We start from the raw sequence: 22,689 nt of genomic DNA, 5'->3' as shown, positions 1-22,689 counted from the left end.
CTACAATACACGGCCGTCATATTATGCATAGTATTACTGACACGACAAATGTACGCTGGCAATTTAAACGAACACGGGATTTCTTCCGATAGAACATTTCTTTAATTTAAAGCAAAACAAAATACTGATTCACGATGAAGATAATATTATCATCGTGGTGATGATTTAAAAAAAAATGAACTTAATATTCGTATACGATAATAATTGAATCCAAAGCCGCTTATTTTAAAGAACATATCGCATGTTTCTAAAGTATGGGACATGTTACATTTTTTGGCTTCCTTGTGTAACACATAATTACTTCTAACAGTTTGTTAACGGTAGAAAAGCGGTAATTAGCCATAATATCAATTTAAATTATAGCCCCGATCGTTCAAAAACTCGTTAATTAGATAGCGTATCACGTGGTACAGTGACGTCACAAGCGACCTTCTTCGAACAGCTGATTGTAAACAAATTGTAGGATTAGCATTATCTTTGACATTTACTCACCATGTACGTTGTTTATTTTACATGCTGACTAAATTCGCGGGTATGATAAGGCAACTCTCAGCGATCAAATTCCTCTGATCGATATGACGTCACAATAAGCAGCATGATGTCATATTTCACTCAGAAACATGTTGATTTTAACTTTATCTCTGGTTTAAATTATAAAAAGGTCAGGCATAAAATATCACTAGAAACTCTTTTAACTGAATACATCTTCGATTTCTCTTTATTACGTATAATTATCATTGATGACGTCACAAGCATGTTTGATAGAGAAGATCATGTCGGGAGACAAATCATCGAAATGCAGTGTAAACAATGCCGAAATAAGACTTATTAAATACAGATACCTAAGAATTAGATGAGTGTCAGTTAGGATATAATCAGGTAATACAGGCATGGGTATTTTGTATAATCAGCGAGTGTTATAAGGTAAGCAGATCGACATTTATATGGCTTGACCAGCCTTTCCTCTGTCAGTGTGTACAAAAAAAGGCAAAAGTGTAACACTACCCCGGATATTATGAAAGATTACTTTGCGCGGGGATGTTAAGGCTTCCCGATGGATTTTACAGCGATGTGTAGAAAGTCACTTCATACGATATGACGTCATAATTAACTTTGACGTCACGATCTGCATTCCTCTCGATAGTTCCCAGGGAATGTATATCTCAACGTTAAAAGTGAATTACATCAAACCACTATAAAACCGCATGTTTCCTTTACATAGATGCTGCCGTTAATGCTGGACGTACAGAATTCCTTTATATTAAAAACCAGTATCAAATAATCGGCAGTTGTAAAGCTTCGTTATAAGTAAAAGACAATTTATAAACTAGTGGTTTGGAGACTCTCCCTGCTACGTGTAAACAACTGAATGAAGAAAGTTTAATGCATGTAAAACCAGCTTGGCGCAGGTGAAAGATCAACATAATTTTAGAATATTTTACGTAAAATTGGTATAGAATATAAGTTCCAATGTGAATCGTGCTACGGAAACCTACGGATTAACCCCAATTTTTTGTAAATCGCTTTTGATTAGTAAAAATGTGCATTATTATGAAGACTTTCTGGAATGTTTCAACAATATCTATGATAAACGAAATATCTATTTCTTTCCCGAGCAAGAAAATTCAAAGTATATGACTTAACAAAGGATTTTTCTTAAAAATATGTTTGATTTAATGTCATTAATCTCCTGCGCCGATGCGATTTAAAAAGATCGTTTGCAATCCTAGGATTCGCCCGGCACGTGATTACAAAGAACATATGACGTCACAAAATGCATCAAATATAATGTTTAACATCGGTGTCAATAAATGTAACATATATTTTAAGAAATACTCCCGGTCAAAGTATTTTTGCGATGATTCAAATAATATCGTTTTCCAGCCGTATTTTAGCATCAGGACGCCTTAACATTGCTGCGTGGTACATATCAACGGTATATGACCTAAACTACTTGAAAAGTGCAGCTAGAATCCGGTGCTTCGTTGCTTAAAATGAAAAATACGTAGTATTTTCAATGAAATTATGGAAGTTGAGAGGGTTTCCGATAAATATTTACAATATTTATTTTATGCGATGAACAATATGATTCTAGCAGTAATACTAATAAACATGAACTAATTGCCGATGGAATTATTGTATCAAACATGCAAATGAACTTCGGGGTAGTGTTACACTTTTTGATTTTTTGTTAAGGTAAAAAAGTGATCTATTTTTAACTGTCACGTGATACCATGGCCCGGCAGCTTCAAAGATCGAGTCGATTCCGAAGTAGAAAATTAATATCTTGGTGAACACATTCACTTGGTATTAATATTTCGCACTGTTTTCATAAAAATAAACAGTTTTAAAATTGATCATAATTTTGACGGTCATTAAACTCGGAGTTGCCGTAACCTATCCGCGTTAAAAGAATCTTATTATGCAGTCGTACATGTTTGAGCCACCAGTACTGATAAAAAACGATGATATAGCGGAAGAAGCGACGATGAAGTCGGCAATAACGATCAAATTGATCGACGTGTAAACATTGTAAACACAATTAAGTAAGAATTTTAGCTCAAATAAATTGGTTAAAGGTGTTTATTATATTAAAATATACAATAGTCATGCTTTCTGGCGTTCCTAACGACTCAGAATGTTCATTATTGTAAAACTGTGGTGCACAAGAAGTGTTTTCTTTGGCCGTAACTGGTCACAACTTTCTAAGGTTGTTTACGTCATATTACACTGTATATTTATATACATTGTATATTATAACAGCAGGCAAAAACGTTTTCCTTTAATATTATTTTTTTCTGTAAGATCCAATCTCCGTATTTTTAATCTATTTACGTAAAAATGTATATCAATAAACTGTTTATTTCTCGCTTAAACATTCAATATCCCACAAATTTCCCACAGAAAAATAAAACTCACAGAAATCTTACCACCTGTACTTCAATTATGATTTCTTCAGCGGTGAGCTATGAATGAAGAAATCATTAATTTTATTAAAAACCGACGCATACATGAACGTATAGTTTAATAATAACAATAAGCAAACAGCTAATGAAGCGAGGCAATATCCAAAATGGCGTCGTCTCTTGCTCAGTTGTTATGTTTTGTCTCCGATGAACTTGCGTTTTGTACACAGGTTCCTGTGCATAAACTTCTATTTTTTTTCTCTTTGAAAAATAAATTCGATTTATTTATGAAACTAAATTGAATGTTTATTTATATATCCTCTCATCGACAGATAAACCCCTATTTGTCGCAAGATTTCCGCATATTTTCGTAAGGGAAACAAAACAAAAACAACAGTCCAAATCCCCATTTTTTACGGCTAGAACACCCGCAGGAAGCACAAAACACCATCATGCCCCGTTATTGGCAATTTAATAGGTCATAATTAGTTTAATTGTCGTTTAAATTTAATCCAATTACAAAGATGGCTAACAGCACCTTCTCGCTCGAGGTCGCATATGACGTTACACATCATGGCGGGTAGATCGAGAGAGAAAATATGCATATCGCTTTCAAACTCACGAATTAGCCAGATTATTTTATGAAAACGATAATAAACTTCATTTTTAATAAGTATAGAATGATTTTAATAAAAAAAATTCCTAAAATTGAAAAACATGCGATATATCCTTTAAGTTACGGTTATTAGGGATATTAATTATGACTTGCCCCGCGTTTCGCGTTTTTTATTTGCAAAACATCTACAAACGAAAATATCAAACAACATTCAGTAGCAATTTATAAATTATTAATTACATACACAATTTTAAAGAGGTAATTAAATAAATTGTACTTTATAATTGTATTCACTATCTTCCTAAATAAAATGTAGACTTAATGACTGAATTCTTTACCGTTTTCCGTTTCGGGTATCTTGAATCACGTGTGTATGCGATGTTTACATATAGATTAATAGCCATATAGACAAACACTTAAAGTGTTAAATTTTTAAAAGATACTGTGTACATGAAAAGCAATGCAATGCTTTATATAGGGCTATTAGATTAGAACAATGTATATGGTGAGGGTCGAACTGATGCTGGTTCTGCTTGTTCTACAAATAGCGAATTTAAAACGAAGTATTGGAGTGTTTTTTAAACAAATAAGTATTGATTTCTTAAAAGCTTGCATTACTAAACAAAGTATTTCATCGGAAGCATTATTAGTTAACTTAGCTGCATACATGTAGCTCTCGGTCTGGAAAAATTGACTACCATCCGAAACTTTTCATACAAGGGCTACAGACTTGCAGCTAACACTACCTTTAAAAATGCATTTTAGAATTTGCCGCTGTTCATAAATTCATTAAAAAGACGCGCAGATTCAAGTGGCAATATGTCGTTTGAAAAGGATTTTATGACATCTATTTATATTGTTTTCATTAATATTTTGTTATTATTTCAAGCTTAAGCTTGTGGGTGGAATGAAAACAGTTTCACATGTTATATGACATAAAGATAACAATATTCAAGGCCTTTCCGTCATTTTCAAGCAATGATAAAAAGGACTCTCAAAATAAGAAAAAAGACGCAAAGTAAACTGCATTCACGGTACATGTTCATATTGTATGATGTGTCTCAAAAGTTCCTTTTTTGGACTAGTCCACTATAACTGCGAAAAAATTCATGAATGAGACATTCTGGACCGGAGTCTTGTAAATGAAATTTCCATTGGTCAGAATGGATTCTTCCGTGAGGGTTTTGGTAGGTATAAAAAACGATTTAATTAATTTTAAAGCATGTATATTTAGTAGGCGGGCATTCTTACACCCTACTAATTTAAGACTAATGAAATCGTCCAGCAGATAGAGGAAACAAAAGACCCTGGCATTTTAGTTCTTCCAGTTAACTTGCCAGACTGCAAGTTATTATAAATTTATGATTTGTTTTGTTAATAATAATTCAACATCAATTATTAATTAACAATGTTCACTCCAGTACGCTAGTACATAACCTTGTTGCGACGACCCCCCCCCCCCCCCCCCCCCCGGCCTTGATACCTATTCTTAAATCAGGATTACACACTTGCTTGCATGTGACAGAAGACAAGCTGCAACTTAACTGTTAACTATAAGTTACCAATATTATCTCTAAGGAAATGTATTTCTCCTTAAGTAAGTAGGTGTAGTAACTAATACATGTAATTGTGAAAACCATAGAGGAATGCATGATCTGCGCTTAACTGCTAGATACAATATTTCTTTTTTCCAACATGCTTTAAGTCAATCATAATATGGAAATATATGCTTGACTTCATATCGGAAATTACTCATTTTCTTTATTCCCCTTATTAAATTGTAAAATGATAACATTGAAAATTGTGCCCGATTTCTTTCTTTTTTTTAAGGTAAAACTTTATTGGTTAAAAAAACTGATTCTTTGAGAAAAAATAAATTGACATAATCAATCTCTAACTGCAGGTCTGTAGCTCTTAGTCTGAAAAAGAATCGGATGGACGACCTTGGACCCTGATTGTCCATCGAAGTTCTTGAATATTGTCATTTCTTTCGTTAGCTGACGCATGTTGGCAGAATACTCACCGACACTAAATGGTTCGTATTTTAAGTTTTAACTGCGTTTAAAGGTAAAATTGGCAGTCCGATAATTTTGAAAAGGATTAATTAAATAAAAATGGTCAAAAATTACCGCTAAATTACCGGCATCGGTCTTCCCCATGCGCGGATCTAAAAGGAGAGAGTTTCAGATCCCACCTCACCCCACCCCCGCAAAATTTCTTTCAACTACATGTACATTATAAAATTACCAAAAATATGCCTCGGACATCCCCTGGCAAACTCAAATAAACGTCAGACCCTTAACCCCTACCCCCGGAAAAAAATCTGATCCGCGCATGCTCCCCCTCCTCGAACTTCAAAACCCCCTGTAAAATTTCCAGGATTTCCTCATATATACTAAAAGATTCATTGGAGCTTGCGTTCGATAAAAATGCGTGTAAAATGTTTGGTCTTTTTTATCTTCATGCCGGGCATACCCACTGTGTAAATATAATTGTCGTCCATATTCTGTCTATATTAGGTCAATTATGATGATATAAATAAGTTTTTCAAAATAAAATGCAGATGCATAAAACAACATGCGGCGAATCAAACTATAGACAACTTTTAAAGCTATACACGCTATAATTTGCGTCAATTTTGAATAAAGGGGAAAATGTATGTGTTTGATTACTAATAAAAGTTACCTTTATGCTGTTAATTATAATGCTCAATTCGATCACGTAACAAATATATCAAATATTAAACAATAAAAAATATTTATTTTCCTGCCAGGAAAGTAATGCCTCCTCGTGAATATCAATCTATCACGCGATATCGACAGCTAAATTTAGTCTATCATACCACAACTGGTGAAGGGTCAACATCTTCATAAGTGTGATAGTTTCACAAGGGAAAGGATATTTTCAGTAAAGCATAAATTTGTCCGATATACGAGTACAAGCAAAAGAAAAAAAAACAAAATGTGAGTAGATATGAATACTTCCTTTAAAAAATGACGTAGACCTGTGTTTTCCCCTATGTGCTATTTATAGATCCTATAAGTGTTAATGCAGAAATAAGGGTATCGTGAATGACAAACGTATTTTACTCATTATACATGTATGTATTTCAAATCAACAACTGTTAAGCATACTTAAAATCAAGTTGGATATTTAATTAGGCAGACAATAACGACCACTTAGTTCTCCGCGGACATGCGCAATGAGGTGGATTTAGCTCTTCCTTCATCAATATTCATGAAAAGGTATATTTTCCTGGCAGGAAAATAAACAATCAAAAATCTATCTCTTTGTAACGAGATGGAAATCACCAGTGTAATTTACAGATTAAGGATAACTTTTATAAGTAGACAAACACATGCGTTTTCACTGTCATTCAAAATTGACGTAAATTATAGTGTGTATAGCTTTAAAGATTTGTATTTGCTTTTATACGTGTAGTATAGAACTTTGTTTCTTTTACTCAGTGTTTATACATCTAATATTGTACCATGATCATGTATCAATTATTTGTATTACGTCACAAGTATGACGCAGCTACGACGGAAGACCTAATTGTTGCTTGCAACGAGCTCGTCTCTAGTTGAATAATGGAATTTATGCAGGAAAAACGGAGCCAGTCATCTATATATCTTGTCAAAACGAACATGATAGCACTGCACAACTTTTATTGAGTAAAGGAGCAGACATTAATTTATATCAGAAGAACGGAACGAGTCCTCTAGATCTCTATATAGCTTGTCAGAACGGACATAATGCACATCTATACAGTAAGTAAAATGGGACTGTGAATGTTGAGGCCAAATGTAGTCCTACCGCATAATTGTTTAATGTTTTGATTACATTGAACATGTATGTTCTACAAATATATGTATATTTTTTTTAAATTATTATACATATATATATATATATATATATATATATATATATATATATATATATATATATATATATATATATATATATATATATATATATATATATATATATATATATATTAGAATATGTGCCGTTGTGTGTATACATGTATAATTAACTCGTATATTTTTCTTCAATCGAAACCTTTAAGGAATAATTAAAAAATATTAAAAAGTGATATTTATATTTATACATAAATATATATTTGTGCAATTGTGAGTGTATGTCCGATATATTTTTCTCCAATCAAAAATCTAATATGATAAAAAATATTAAAAATTTATTTATATATTATTTGATCAAGGGGGCCCCTGACACTCAGGTGAAGATATATTTAGAGGGTCTCTAAGGAGATACTACCTCACAATTAACTGTATTTGTTTCTGAATAAAAGTATGAAAAAAGTGTTGACATCTACTTCGTATTGGATGAATTTATAAAATAAGTGTGAAAATACATTTATAACTTTTGACGTTAATGATACCAATTCACATATAGCAAAACCATATAATTTGCAACTTCTATGTCTTGAAAATTGAAGAAATATATCGATGAAAAAAAGTATTTTGTAATGCATTTATAACACGTGTTTATTGAAGAAGAAAAATGCCCCAAGATATAGGGAAAGTGCAGTGTTGTAACATCGTCGCAGAAAAAACCCATCAGTTAGGCATATCTCTCTCTCTCTCTCTCTCTCTCACACACACACACACCACGCCACGCACGCACGCACGCACGCCACGCACGCACGCACGCCACGCACGCACGCACGCACGCACGCACGCACGCACGCACGCGCGCACACACACACACACACACACACACACACACACACACACACACACACACACACACACACACACACACACACACACACACACACACACACACGCTGTGTGTGTTTGTAAGCCCTGTGAAGTTGGCCGAATACCAAGTTTACACACCAATCAACTTATCACCTGAAAATCAAATGGACACCCGAACTCAGGTGTTCAGTTGAAATAACGTCATTTTCGTGTTCCTCTCACTAAATTTCATCAGAAAAAATAAAAAAAATATGAGTGTTTCTTTGACACCAATTTCCTAATTTTTTTTACACAGTGTGTGTGAAATTTTATGCTCCATTTTCCCCCTTTACACAGAAAAATCTGCGCATGCGCAAATGTCATATCGGATGTTGTTTATAATGGCGGAAGTGAAATATGTTGTGACTTACAAGTGACCTCTTCCTTGAATATTTGATGTCACAGTGCTGTTTAAAGGTAAGTTTTTGAATTCTATGATTTAGTTTCGAATGATGGCTTTAAGAAATCAATTAATGATACACGTGTATCGCTTCTAAAGTCGTTTTAACAACAAATCACGAATGCATTTCCTTTTCTAAACTACGAGCTGGATAGATTCTATCTATTAACAAAATATTTACATTGTAAAACATTTATAATAGATAACTTTTGTACTAAAATCTTCATCATTTATTCCCACTTGCTTAAAACAACGACTTTACTTATATTGTAATATTGATAATGTGCTTTCATTATATCGTGTTTGTTTATTTAGACGATGTTAATAATTATCTACATTTAGATATATAAACATTGAAAAAAATGGGGATTATATAAGACCAAGGCGAAAGATAAATATATATATATAAATACATGTATAACACTAGATCTAGACTCATTTGTTTATATTCATATGATTAACTTCTTCGGTTTCCAATGGAAACTTTCTACGGTCTGAAAGTAAGGAGAAAAAATTAAATTAGGAAAATATATACTAGGTATGTTTTAACAATGAGTTACAGGATTATTATCGTAAAACTATGCTTCAATATAAAGTGTAAGTGTACGGTGATTTTGCCTGGTCAGACTATACAGCAAAACCATTCTATTGAAGTAATGTAATAATTATTCTATTTTGCATTTGTGTTTTCTTTTATGAACACCGCTTTACTATATGTCTAGTTCTTGAAGAAAATGAGCAATGTAGATATTTTTTTAAACAATGGATGAAAATCGATAGAGTACTTTCAAAATAGGTAACGGGTGCTTTCGTCCCTTGTGAATTTGCTACTAACTATTTTTGTTACAATACAATGTGCTTGTTTATTGGTCAAAAGAAGTTTTGGTGAACGTGTTCAAAGATCAGACAATTATAGAATATGAAAAATAAACAATGATATAAACATGAGACAGATACAAACAAGACAATGTTGTTATTTAATATAATCATTTTGAAGCAATGGATTCACTCACTCTGACTCTAAGTCTCGCTGATTATAAATTATATACATGCTGTGGAAACATGTAACACCAAATTTGTACATGTATCTCCACGTCATTCATAACAATTCATCAGCTTTATCTTTGAATAATGTAGTTCATATAGTAAATAGTATTTTTTTTTGGGAGTGGGGTGGGGCTGAAGTTGTTGTTGTTAAAACACAAATAATGATAAGAATTTAAATTTTAGCATTTCATTAATCATATTTTTGAAGAAGGCAGAAGCTGTATTGCTTTAATATAAAAACAAAATTTTAAAGAAGCTCTAGAACAAAGTTATAGTAAACACGGTCAAATTGATATGTGTACGTTTATTCATAGAGATATATATGCTAACACATGTACATACATGCCAGATTTACATGTAATTAACTACATCTGGACATGTCATACTAAGTTTTACTTTCTTGTTGTTTGACTACAAGTTTACTTTGTAAATTAAACAAAATTTAAAACGGAACAAAAAATTTAAATAGATATATATATACACATATACATTGTACTTGTATATAAATTATAAACATCAAATGCAATGTTGTGTAACAATATACCAAGTTTTATCTCAACTTTACTTCTAAACAGCACTAAAATTGCAAAATATGAGAACAGAAGCTATTTTCCTCATCTAGTGTTTAATTTTATGGAATAAATATCATATTCGCTCTGAATAGAGACATAACTAACATAATATTATGCCTCTGTGTACATGTACAATTCTTCCATGCACTCTTAGAAGAAGGTAAGATGTAAAACGAAATTCTGAGCGTATATGAATAAATCACATCACGAAACTGATACCACCGCGATAATGTACAAGTAAGTATACATCAAAATAGTTAGGACAAAATGACCCGGGGCGAATCAGCCATTGGTCAAGACACCGTAAAACCTATATTTTCGAAGGAAGTCATGTGTTCGGAGATTATATATCAAATTAAGAGTCTGAGACAGTTGTTTTTCAGTGGTGAGTACATGATTCCTATTATAAGGTGGTCGTTCGTGTTTATAAATGGGAAAAGCCTACCAATTATTTTCCCATAGAACTCCATACAAATGTTATGACCTCTCAGTACTTTACTATAATAGTTTCAGTCAAATCTTTGGTATCATTTGAAACTTCAATTCAAGACCTTTCAGGAAATGACAAAAAAAATATAGGGTCCCGTGGCGTTTATAGGTCAAATTTGCAGTTGTTTACAACTTACAGCGATCGGCAGTAAATGTCACTCTACATAAAAAATCAACCCCCACCCCTACAATTTTTCCTAGTGTTGCTATATTCTTTAAAATATTCCCCCATTCCATCATTTATTTTAAAAACTAATAATTTTACTACAAAATGAGAATTGTCACATACCTGAATTCAGCCAATCGCCTAACGCCTACCCATTCATTCCTTATTACAACGTTCTATAACTTTTCTCTGATGTAAACATCCGGGGGTTTGGTACTCTCATTCCTATACTTAGAATCTTACCTACCTCAGAATTAGTCCATTTGCTATTTTTTAAAGACTTTAGACCTACCTGAGTTTATGTATGAAATTTGAGTCCCATGAGTCCAATGTCATGGATGTTGTCACTAGCTCAATTGATGACATCATGCTGCAGATGCTGGCGTTACAGGGAGTGAATGACATTCAGACCTCTGAATCTATTTGTATATAATTAGTGCCTGGAATCAATAAAATAGTTTGTTTACTACTTGTTTTTGAGTATTGGTATTATCTATATGATAAAGTGTCAAAATTTTATTAATTTCCTAATAAGGGTATATTCTACCCAGGTTTTAAGAAAACCTCCTAAAATTGATGAAATCCTAGTAAATTAATCAAAATATACATGCTTTATACTGACAAATTGGTAAAAAATGTTCATATCATGAACAATCATCCATTATTGATTCTAATAAGCCAAATAATTCTAATCAGGCCTTTCCTGTTGATTGAGCATGTGCGAACAATATCACCACCCCCCAGTGTAATGCAGCTTACAGAACTAGCAGGTGCCCCCTTATCTTTCTTTAAAACACTATTCTAGCAAACGAAAAAGGACATAATTTTGATATAATATTAGAGCTAGGTACCTGGGGTAATGAACAGAACTGTTTAATTGTAAAATTATTGAAAAATAAATCTAGAAAAGGCCAAGTTCTTGCCAATGTCAAAAATCAAGAGGGGTAACTATTCTAGTGTCAAATCACAAAATGCGCCTCCAAGTACAGAGACAGAAGATAGTATGCTGAAAAGTTTACCTTCATTATATAGAAGAATGTCCATCGTGATGAATCAGATGGCTACCGACTGTCCGACAGCATCAATATGGGGCAAAATGACCCCACCGCCCTGCCACTATCATCTTCCAAAGCTGAGGCGGCTGAACAATGGAGATCATCATAAGTGCATGAAAGAGGAAAAATCAGAGTTATAAGTTATTCATTGCACAAAACAATGTTAATACATCAAATTTTTTCATATATTCCTTACAAATAAAATATATACATTCTGATTACACACATAAATACAGAATTTAATGATCTGTCAAGGGTGGGGTACTTAAATAAACACTATTACATGTAAATACATGTAATAACATGTAATGCCAAATGTGATTTATGCAGTCATAACATAATTCAAGTAACTCATCAAAAATTTCATACAGTCAGTCCAAATAAATAGAATTACATCATGTTGAAATTCTGAATCACTCAGTCAGTTAGTCTAAGGGAAGTAACTCTAAAAACTGCTATCTTGCAATGGACACTGTTGACAGTTTCAAGCAATTTTAACCATGAAAACTTTACAAAATGCCCCTACTAAACTCATAAAACATAATCATTCCAATAACATATACCCCATACTAGGCTGACATGAGTCCAATGTGTCATAACCCCAATTTCCCATTCATGTGCAATAAACATGTGTAACACTCCCCTCCCCACCCCTCTCTTAAGAGGAGTGGGTGGAGAAAAAAAGGGGGGGGGGTGAGAGACACTCATTCATGACCATATGTACTCCTGGCTAAACACTCACAATCACAAATCTAGGGATAAAAAAATGAAACATGGTAACTTAATTACCAGGTGAAGGCACTAGATGTTGACAACTGCGGTAGTTTCAGGGCGTGTGGGTGAGACCGTCTTGTACATCAACCTTACTCAGGTCAAGACCATTTAGGCGAGGGAAAAGACTGCAGAACTCCTCTACGTGGATAGCTGGGAAGCATGGGAGGCAGTATTTGATCCAAATCACTCTGCTGGTCCAGATGCAGAATACCCGAACAATGAAGATCTGCTGAAAAATAAACATTAAGATGACATTAAATTGACATTAAATAGCATCAGGTCATCAATTTGAAAAGAATAGACATTTTTTAATGCATTGCAAATATGATGCTTACAAAAAATAAGAAAAACAAATAAAAAACCTTGTTTACAACATAATTGTTGTCCAAATTCTATTGACAGATGATCAGCAGACCTTAATTGAGCCCATCAATTATGAGTTAAATATGAATTTAAAAATTTAAAAAACAAGCAAAGAACTGCAAAAATGAATTGTTACACATGTAATCAACAATAATATTTTCTAATTTAGAATTCAAACCAATATTTCTTGCTTTTTCTTCTTTCCTGGTCCCTCTAATTTTACTCTTTACACATATACAATACTCCAGTCCCCCTCAATTTTAAATTACAGCCACTCCCATCTTAAAATTTAAATTTAATGAACTAATTTTACTGCAAGTGTATTGAAATGTCAAGTCTGTCCAAATAATCATGAACTATTGACATTTGTTTGACTTTAAAGAAAGAAAACATGAAAAAAAATAGGGTCTCTATAGGGCAAAGCCTACCAATTATTTTCCCATAGAACTCCATACAAATGTTATGACCTCTCAGTACTTTACTATAATAGTTTCAGTCAAATCTTTGGTATCATTTGAAACTTCAATTCAAGACCTTTCAGGAAATGACAAAAAAAATATAGGGTCCCGTGGCGTTTATAGGTCAAATTTGCAGTTGTTTACAACTTACAGCGATCGGCAGTAAATGTCACTCTACATAAAAAATCAACCCCACCCCTACAATTTTTCCTAGTGTTGCTATATTCTTTAAAATATTCCCCCATTCCATCATTTATTTTAAAAACTAATAATTTTACTACAAAATGAGAATTGTCACATACCTGAATTCAGCCAATCGCCTAACGCCTACCCATTCATTCCTTATTACAACGTTCTATAACTTTTCTCTGATGTAAACATCCGGGGGTTTGGTACTCTCATTCCAAATGTACAACACGTTGACAAAATTGCCTACAGCTGTTATTGTTAATTGTTCGAATTTTCTCCACAAGCTGTCACTTTGTTGTGGAACTCAAAGGATATAATTCTTATGTAATCTTGACCATGTTGACAAGATGCTACTTTTGTATGTTTAATATACGTGTAAATCATGCTAGGCCCGATAATTCAATGTAATTTAGTCTTTAATTTATTCAGTTAATAGTTTGTTTATACACGCAGGTGTTCTTGAAAATCCAATCTGTGGAAAGATGCATCTTTTGTTGATTATTAAAACAAGCACTGTCGCAGATACTGCTCAGTATTTTTCATCCTGATCCTATAAGTTGTGATATATTTTACATGTACCTTTTAGGACATTTAGGAAATAATTTCATGCATCTTTACATATAATTGATAAATAAATAAATAAATAATACTTTTCACTATCTTTACAGAAATAACTTGTGAAATTTTTTAAAAACTCTACTGACGTGCAACCAGTTCTTGCCAGTACATTGTGATGTTATTTTTCGTATATGATTTTATATGTTGATAAAGGACATCACAATGTAATGGCAAGAAATGATACTCGATGAGAACTGGTTGCACGCCAGTATACATGTATTTGCCGATATCAGAGAAATAAATCTAAACATGCAGTGTCACTGACATACCAGTATGTCGTAGCATAACAAATATCTTCCCTCTTCCAGTCAAATAAAATCAGTCAGTACTAGTAGAATAAGGAGCACTCCAAATCAGTTATGCATTGGATTAGATAATTGTATAATCATTTTAGTATAATTAATGTATTAATCATATCAGTATATTCATCTCACATCTTCGCAAGCCAAGGATTTATGATAAACCATTGCCTTGTGAAAAGGAGTAGAGTGGATCACAAATCCTTGACTTGAGAAGATGTCATCTCAAGGCATTTGTTTTTTTAATAATTATAATCTTTGATTGGCATGGGACAATGACATAACATGAAACAGGTAACATTTGATTTGCCTAAGATGATATGGACACACCTCAATTATGTGTAAGCATCAGATTTAGAAAAAGGTATAAAGAGCTATGACATTTGCTAATGAATATTTTCATAACAATAACTTTTCAACTTATTTGAAATCATGCATCCGATGCGAATCTGCGAATAAGCAGAGTTTTTATAATTAATGCTTTTGAGTTTATTACATGGTGTTACTGTATGTGACATATATTACGCCTCCTGTCAGTTTGTCGCTATATATATATGACATTTATTTTCGCTTAGTTTACAAAAGATTTATACAGCGTCAACATACTATTCCAAAATAGAGTACGGTATTGAACGCCATCGCTGCCTTATAGCATTAAACTTTAGGTGCATTATGGCGTTCCATAGCACGACAAATGTTTTCAATGAAAAACTTTCAAGCGCGACAGCAGATTTCGAAACACAACGCTGCAATCATTCCAGCTTGAAGTCCAACGCATCACCGCCACGCTATATTAACCGATAATGAATGGACGGTGTCTTTATATATAAAACGTAGATATATACGACTGACATCAAGCAATTAAAATTGTTAATCTTTCTAAAAACACTTCATTATTGACAGTAATTTTATAGTTAAAGTTTCTGATAAACTTTTGAACAAATTGATTGAACATTTGTCAAAGAAATTCTACATAGGGATCCCAAAAACGCTTTTTTAGATGACGCTTGATAATGAATGTATAAGAAAAAAATTCAATGAGATTTCGTCTGCTAAACATTTCGAGTTTTTTTACTAAGGTCAACTGCTCTCATTTCTTGAAAAGAACATATTAACCTTTGTTGACTTTTAATTGTACAACAACTTGTTGATTAAATAAACATTACTTGTACAACAACTTGTTGATTAAATAAACAATCAAATCAATTGATTAATTTGAAAAAACAAACGCTTACTTTTCCGGTGATTATTTTTAGGGACTAGTCAACACTCAAACGTCACAGCTACTTATAGCAAAGCACGTCGGTACATTTAACAGTCGGCATAATAATAACAATATAAGTATTGTGTTGTGCATGTATATACTTTGCCTAAAGAGTAATCAGGGTTTGATAGATAGTGCACGAGCCGGAGTCTACTTATTATATAAGTAGCATTATTTGATTTGAAAAGAGCCCACACAGTTTCAAATAAATATACGAGTACTTAACCATTGCTCGACTTAATTGCTCCAATGAATCAACTAAGCCAACCGAGTAAAATGAACATCCCTAAGACATATAAATCATTTATTACCTTTACCTGCATTTTACATTTTTAGAATTCTACCCTCAAAATCTGTATAACATATACCCGGTACTACAAAATAAGACATTCTGAAAAATACTTCAATATAAGTTAATTACTTACACATTTATTTTGAAGTTAATGTTTCAAATATGTTTGAAATAGGAATTACACAAAAAATCTGTTTTAATTTAATTATTTTTTTAAAAATTTAATTAAATGGTAAGGGAAAAAGTTTCAATGTTGACATGTATCCATTTATTTATTTGAACAGATTCATCAGTATGTGATATTTGCCCAAAGATGGATCTTAATACCCACATACTTGGACAAAGAATAGAGATTTTCATGGGATTTATCTCCAGAGGTCTAATGCAGAATAAAAAATAAGAGTCTGGACAGAAGCGAATATGTGTATCAATGGACTAAACCTATCTTGAGCTGGTAAGTCAATTTCCAGAAATAGATTAAAACAAAGTTTTGATTAGAGTATTAATAGACATATATTATATGTAAGTACCGGTAAAGCAATATGTAGTCTTACTCTCTCAGTTTGTATGTCTGTCTGTCCATTAATGGCTCCCCCCCTCTCTCTCTCTCTCTCTCTCTCTCTCTCTCTCTCTCTCTCTCTCTCTCTCTCTCTCTCTCTCTCTCTCTCTCTCGTTAGCTTCCAATCAGAGAGCTTCAAAGCATTTCAATTTGTATAGCAGGTTTATGTAAACACTTTGAAAGTAATTTTCAACCAGTTACCTATATCTAGCATTTCAATTACAAACAGACTGATTAAGGAATTTTGAATTACTCAGCATGCAACATTTTAATTAGTTTTCATATTTTTGATGCCCCCCCCCCAAAAAAAAAAAAAAAAACTTTAATAAAGTACTTGTTAATTTTTATCAGCTAGATCAGCCTTATTTGAGTGCACCCAAGTGAACCCTGCAAGTTTTGTTTGCTATGACATGTACTTTTGTAAATTTTAAAAGAACTCTAAGATTTGGTATTTATATAAAATAATTAAAAATCAAAACTAATCTTAACTATAATTTTTTTTTCAAACTCATTTAAAATGTGGCAATCTTTTGTACACTACCTGTCCCCAACATTGATTTTTTTTTCAAAATAAACAATTTGAATTGGAAGTGAGAGGAAAAAATAGATTGATAATAAAGTAAGATAGGGAATATGCATAAATGGATAAAATAGCTTTTCAGAGTAAAATAATAAACATGTCATTTTGTTAAATTATTCTTAAAATTAATCACATTAATGCATTAAATTTAATTACTGTAACAGTCAAACTTCGTTATCTCAAACTAGATGGGACTGTTTAGATAGTTCTAGATATCCGAGTATTTGAGATATCGAGGGTGAAATACTTCAAAAAGTGGTTGGGACTTAAAAATTACTTCGACATATCCATTGTATTTGAAATATCAGTGTTTGACATACAGAAGTTTAACTGTATTAGCAAAATATACAAAGCTGAATTTTGATAAACACATGCACCTTTTTTATAATGTGATTATTTATTGAATGATTGATGATAAATTGATGATTTTGAGCAATCAAACTATAAGCATTGCATGTATAATATAAGTATTTGACAGAAGAAAACAACCTGTTAAAATAAAAAATTGTTATCAGCTTAAATGCTCAACCAATCACAGAACAGCTTGGTTTAACATCAGTTGTGTATGTACATGTATGTTTAATTATCAATGCTATGAAATCCACATATTGTCCAAAATTTGAAATGCTGCTTCCTAACATAATTCCCAAGAGAGAGAGAGAGAGAGAGAGAGAGAGAGAGAGAGAGAGAGAGAGAGAGAGAGAGAGAATATGACTGACATGTACAAAAACAGATAGGGGACTATAAACGCAGGTATGTTAAGGCTTCCGGATTTAACGTAGCTCTCGGGTTTGCTGATGTCACAATAGAATTTAACGCAAAGTGTTGACCATCAATCGGTCATAGCAAACCCATACATTTTTTTTTAAAATGACAAATGATCCTTAAAAACATAAAAGGAAATATCTCAAAAAGCTTTCATGTAGTTCATATAAACATTTATAATTATCACATGCTAACAATTTAAAGAGGTGACATACATTGTTACATTTTGTTTAATAAGGTATAACTCTTCTATTTAAAATCATATTTTATAGACAAGAAAATAAATTGAATCGTATGCATAAGCTTCGCTTCTTTTACAAGTATAACTTCTGTATTTTCAACCACTGATCTAACTAGAGGTTCTATTAAAATTTATTTGGCTTTAGCTAATTAATGTATGCGATTACAAACTGATTATGACAAGAGTTGTATGGTAATTAATTTTGCATTTGTTACATTAAAGTTTTAAAATTCAGAGAATTTAAAACTATCTATGTAGATTTGCACGGTGCTAGGGAATTTTTCTGGATCTGCATCGGTCGTGTGCAGTACGAACCGGGTGAGGGAATGTTGGCGTAAAGGGTATAAGGTGTAGGCGCGCTGTGGGCCGTAGGGTAATAACGAAGGGTAGGTTTGCCGTATTCCCAAAGGTCCACCAGTATACAGTTCCAGAGAAATAAACCAAGTGATGAAGGATTCCGTATTTATTGGCCGAGATTCAGCGATGGCAACATTAAAACATTTTAACAGACAGACATTTTACAAACAAGTCGGATATGGCCAGTAGTGGCCTCCGGACTCAAGACTCTGGTTGAGTCGGACGTGGCCGAGGCTGGCCGCCGTATTCCAGACTGTACATAATTATTTATAAGAATCTGAACAATGAGTATAAATTGACAGGTGATGACATAAGTAAGCTGAGTGAAAGGTTCACATATATAAAATAATTAAATAAACTCAATGAGTCTTTGATGTCCAAGACATGTAAAGCTGATAATTGCACATTGTTGTTTTAAGAGATTAACAGTCCTTGAGACGTGGCACTCTGTCTCTTTGAAATCACATATAGAGTCCGAAAAGTGTCAATCACAAAATAAACTTGTAACTTAGTAAGAAATAAATTGTGAGAAAATATTACGAAACAGATGTTGAATTTTTAAAGTAAAGTCCAAAATAAAGTTATAATTAAACAGTGAATTTTGCACGGTGATAGTTTCCCACCGCTCCGGGGAAAACACGTCCTCGTGTTTTGAATGGAATATCACATTTCTCCTATGTTCTTTGATTTTCTTCCACCGGTGACGGACGTTTGAGGACAGCTGAAGTTTCTACAGTTGACCGTTGTTTTCTGTTGATGAACAGAGAAAAATGTCTGCATAGTTCATGGCGGCTGGCACTTTTGTTGTCCATCGTTGTTACGTTGAGACTGAGTTGATGTTCAATGGGGGAAACTCGCTGGCTGAAGAGGTCCAGGATCTGACTACTGCAAAATATATGCAGCAGCCCCGGGCGTTGTTGTTACCCTTAGGATTCATCCACCAATTGTGACCGCGTAGATTTGCACGGTGCTAGGGAATTTTTCTGGATCTGCATCGGTCGTGTGCAGTACGAACCGGGTGAGGGAATGTTGGCGTAAAGGGTATAAGGTGTAGGCGCGCTGTGGGCCGTAGGGTAATAACGAAGGGTAGGTTTGCCGTATTCCCAAAGGTCCACCAGTATACAGTTCCAGAGAAATAAACCAAGTGATGAAGGATTCCGTATTTATTGGCCGAGATTCAGCGATGGCAACATTAAAACATTTTAACAGACAGACATTTTACAAACAAGTCGGATATGGCCAGTAGTGGCCTCCGGACTCAAGACTCTGGTTGAGTCGGACGTGGCCGAGGCTGGCCGCCGTATTCCAGACTGTACATAATTATTTATAAGAATCTGAACAATGAGTATAAATTGACAGGTGATGACATAAGTAAGCTGAGTGAAAGGTTCACATATATAAAATAATTAAATAAACTCAATGAGTCTTTGATGTCCAAGACATGTAAAGCTGATAATTGCACATTGTTGTTTTAAGAGATTAACAGTCCTTGAGACGTGGCACTCTGTCTCTTTGAAATCACATATAGAGTCCGAAAAGTGTCAATCACAAAATAAACTTGTAACTTAGTAAGAAATAAATTGTGAGAAAATATTACGAAACAGATGTTGAATTTTTAAAGTAAAGTCCAAAATAAAGTTATAATTAAACAGTGAATTTTGCACGGTGATACATTTATTGACTCGGAGTATTATGAAAAGAAAAATAGCCATTGTTGATTTGTTCTTCTCTTCACAACCTTACATCATATATAATTGCATATGTGCATTCAATAAAATCATAGTAATGTCCAATTAGTATTTATATGTTCTGATGATGAGTAAATAAGCTAGTCTTGTCAATCAACTCATTTTTATTTTTTGGTTCTCGGACGTAAGAAAATGATGACTTCGGGCTTACGTTATGATGATAATATAGGGTTTTGCGAAATCTTTTCAATCTTTGAAGTTGTTTTGCAAAAAATTGGCCGAGAACACATATTGATTATTGTTTATGAATTGATTCAACATTATCTCTTCTGTTGTTGGGTTGAGAAAAATTAAGTTTGTCTAAACCGTTTAAAAGTTTGAATCGTAGTTCTGAAATGTGTTTTCTGTTTAAGATATGCAATTTACTATATATTTCATTGAAATGACATTGCTTGATTTTATCACGGACACTGTGTTTGAAACATTATAACCATGCAGGCAAATCTTAGATAAATTTTAGAAATTAAAAATTATGAAACCAATGGATCATGCAGACAAATTTTTAGGGAAGGCTTTCTCACAACTCACAAGCAGTAAACCTGCGAGCTACGTACCTGAAGTCACTTGTATGTACTTCATACGATATGATGTCATAGTTAACTTTTAAACGTCACGATCTGCATTCCTTTTGATAGTTCTCATGGATTTAATGTATTAATAGTTACAAACTTATAATAGAATCATACATTATTAAGTGAAATATATTGTGACAATAATAAAACCACTGATTTCCTTTACACAGACGCTGTTGTTGATACTGATGATATTATCAATATTTATTATGCATGATTTTTATTGATTTCACATGTAGAAATGCACAAAAAGTGTATCATACAATCCACAGCAGTTAACTATAGCCTCTGCATTCTTATTCATTCACAACAAAATTTATGACAACCTTATGATAAATAATATTTCACAATATTTAACCAGAAAACAATTTTTTAAAATTTTGGAAATGTTTAAAATTTAAAAGCCACAGAAAGATTTGAACTCATGACTTACAGGTTAGTAGTTAATGCTCTAACTAATTGCACTATGCTGTTAGATAACAATTTCGGGGGGGGAAGAATCTTACTTAATTTATTGTTCATTTTGATCAGAAATATGCCAGATTAAAGGAGGTGTCCCATACCACCTTACGGTGTTATTGGACATCTGTCAGTATTAAAAGTATATAATTATAATACTTTCACCGGTTTAGAATTTTCAAATTTTATGATATTTAACCAAAATATATGTTTTAAAAAAGTTAACCATCTAACCGCCCACTACGCTATGCTGTTAGGTGGCAATTTGGGAAAAAACTATATAAAAAGTACATCACAACATGAAAGTGTCCCATACCACCTTAAGTCTTGATTTACATCGGATGTAGAGTAAATACTACATGTACAAGTGTACAGCTTTTTTATGAAAGAGGCTGCTTATACCTCTAGCTATTCTAAAAGTTGGCAGTTCTGTACTGATTTGTATGCAGCTTGGTATATACATATAGTCTTATATTTACTTGTATATATATAACATGTTATAAAGCAAATTTAAGTGTACTGTCTTTCATGTACATGTACCACTTAGTACATAAAAATAACATTTTAAGAACTATTAAATGCATGTAAAATAATGCAATATGTTTGTGAAATACTGATTGATTATAATATTGATTTTTGTAATTTTTTTATGTTCTAGGTACCGGTTTTCTAAGCAACAATGTTGGTAGGCGACAGTGGCCCACTGTCTCAGTTTTGCCACAGTCCAGGGTCAGCACCAAGCTACATGTATAGGACTCCTACCTAATTACTAAAATTATCTTTATGAAGAAAATTTACAAGACTTCTTGATGACTGGGAAGACATATTAAATCTGATTGAATTTACACACTTGATTGATTAGCTTTGTCAACACAATAGCCAAATATAAACTAGTATACTATTTTAGCATTATTTAACAAGTATAAGTCAGACAGTTTAGAATTTTATGATCCTATAGTAAAGGAAAAATTACAGTGTTTAGATATATTCAATTCATCTCAGTTGTTCTTAATGCATATGCATGTACATGTATAAATACATGTATATGACTTTTTTTAATAAAGTATACATATATAGCTGATGTAATGACATTGATATAATCAGAATTGATATGTGTATAGGTATTCTGTATTGCTT

At 32.8% G+C, this 22,689-nt stretch overlaps 2 long non-coding RNA genes across 4 annotated transcripts; one reads left to right on the top strand and one right to left on the bottom strand.

The window, feature by feature from the left end:
* Positions 1-8,339: 8,339 nt before the first annotated feature.
* Positions 8,340-22,683, top strand: LOC117684675 (uncharacterized). 2 transcript variants are annotated; one of them, XR_010713273.1, is made up of 3 exons: positions 8,340-8,702; positions 16,556-16,725; positions 22,211-22,683. It is a non-coding gene; the product is annotated as an uncharacterized lncRNA (long non-coding RNA). The 2 variants fall into 2 exon arrangements; XR_010713272.1 differs by lacking the exon at positions 8,340-8,702 and adding an exon at positions 10,235-10,689.
* On the bottom strand, positions 10,732-14,018 carry LOC105327262 (uncharacterized). Of its 2 annotated transcripts, none has more exons than XR_010713274.1 (4): positions 13,912-14,018; positions 12,804-13,017; positions 11,979-12,100; positions 10,732-11,399 (listed from the first exon to the last, which is right to left on the bottom strand). It is a non-coding gene; the product is annotated as an uncharacterized lncRNA (long non-coding RNA). The 2 variants fall into 2 exon arrangements; XR_010713275.1 differs by having other exon boundaries at positions 12,804-13,014.
* Positions 22,684-22,689: the final 6 nt, after the last annotated feature.

Source organism: Magallana gigas, chromosome 4 (assembly GCF_963853765.1).
Source record: "Magallana gigas chromosome 4, xbMagGiga1.1, whole genome shotgun sequence".
Lineage (NCBI taxonomy): Eukaryota > Metazoa > Mollusca > Bivalvia > Ostreida > Ostreidae > Magallana > Magallana gigas.
This window is presented reverse-complemented; position numbering and strand designations above follow the sequence as displayed.